Source organism: Lepisosteus oculatus, chromosome 14 (assembly GCF_040954835.1).
Source record: "Lepisosteus oculatus isolate fLepOcu1 chromosome 14, fLepOcu1.hap2, whole genome shotgun sequence".
NCBI lineage: Eukaryota > Metazoa > Chordata > Actinopteri > Semionotiformes > Lepisosteidae > Lepisosteus > Lepisosteus oculatus.
This window is the reverse complement of record NC_090709.1, coordinates 6,466,822-6,468,415: the sequence shown is the minus strand read 5'-3', so window position 1 is coordinate 6,468,415 and position 1,594 is coordinate 6,466,822. Positions and strand designations below refer to the sequence as shown.

Sequence of the window (1,594 nt, the reverse complement as noted above, 5' to 3'; positions counted from 1 at the left end):
GCTTGTGGCCACACCACCCTGAACGTGCCTGATCTTGGAAACTAAGCAGCGTTGGGCCTGGTTAGTACTTGGATGGGAGACTTCCTGGGAATACCAGTTGCTGCAGGCTTTTGCTCTCTCGGCCAGCAGAGGTCGCCGTTGGTGCCGTAGGCTTTGGGAGGAAAACCTGGAGGATGGAAAGGTGATCTATAGCCTCATCTCTAGAGATGTTTTGTTGCTATGGCATGTGTGTGACCCATATAAAAAAAAAACAGTTTGTAAAACGAATATCGAAGCTGCCTCTAAATCTGCAAATGAAGATGAGTCAATAAACCACTTGTTTTTCATATAACTATACATATTTTCATTTATTACTGATTTCATTCATTGAGCACGGATACAATAGAGGTACAGCCATTCACTGTTTGACATGTCTGCACTGTTACAGAACCTAGCAATCAGAAAACGGGTGAAACTGTCTTGAGAATTAGCATACAGTACCGAGGCGCCATGACCAAATAAAGGCTAACCTCGATAATCAGCCTAAATAATGCAGACTACAGCAAAACAACTGACTTTGAAAAGGGAATGAATGTCCAGAAGGAGTAGTGTAACCAGCTTGAAATGCTTCTCCGGACCTCTAACTAAAAGAAACCGGGAACCAGCAGTGGCATCGACTCCTTTCGAACTGGAATCCTATCGCAGCTCGTGGTGTCGTAACTCTTCCGTATCTGATATTGGACCAAGCACATCAGGGGAGAGCGCGAACGCAGTCCCCCACTACCAGAAATTATGTAGTCGAGATTCCCACATTTGGGGAATTCGCAGGGGTCAGCACAGCCGGAGTGCAATGGCCGAGCCTTGCCCTGGGTGAACCGATTTTTTAAGAACTTTATTTTCTTTTCACAAAAAAATACAGGACATCACAAATTAGAAAGCTTTACATTAATATACATACTTAAAACAGTATATATGATCACATCTCATTACATTTTGACACGGTACCAGTTACATAGCAACAATTTCTTTTTTTCTGGTGCAAATCACATTCTTTACTTAAACATGATAATGTTTTTCATAGTTTCTTGAGATATTGACCTATGCTCTCTATTTCCCACAGATTTTCTGCTTCCTCCCTCCCTTCTCTCCACAGATCTCTGCGGTAATAGTTCTCTCGGGTGATGAACAGGGCCAGGCTACCTGCTGCCTTGACTGGGACCTCGATGCCTTTGAACAGCCCCATGTTCCTCACTCTCCACAGGGCGTCTTTCCCACTGTTCACCACGGCCCAGATCCTGTCAAACACGTCAGGAGGAAGTTTGACAGGAGAGATGCCGTATATGACGAAAGCAGCGGTCAGGGTAAATTGGGGCGAGAGAGCTTGCAACCAATCTTCAAACTGTGCCCAGAAGGCCTTAGCAAAAAAGCAGGACCACTGGAGATGGGTCACAGTCTCCTCCTCGCCGCAGCCCACCCTAACGCAGCGAGGGCTGGGGGTGAGGCCCCTATGGTACAAGAAAGTTCGTACCGGTAAGCACTGGTGGACGACACTCCAGGCTAAATCTCTGTGAATGTTGCACAGAAACTAAGAGGATGTGTGTTTCCACACCTTCCT

The 1,594-nt window shown here is 46.0% G+C and overlaps 1 non-coding gene and 1 pseudogene across 1 annotated transcript; one reads left to right on the top strand and one right to left on the bottom strand.

The window, feature by feature from the left end:
• Positions 1 to 109, top strand: LOC138219232 (5S ribosomal RNA; annotated as a pseudogene).
• A 622-nt stretch (positions 110 to 731) lies between these two features.
• LOC138243603 (U1 spliceosomal RNA) lies at positions 732 to 896 on the bottom strand. The gene has a single exon (XR_011192258.1). It is a non-coding gene; the product is annotated as a U1 spliceosomal RNA (small nuclear RNA).
• Positions 897 to 1,594: the final 698 nt, after the last annotated feature.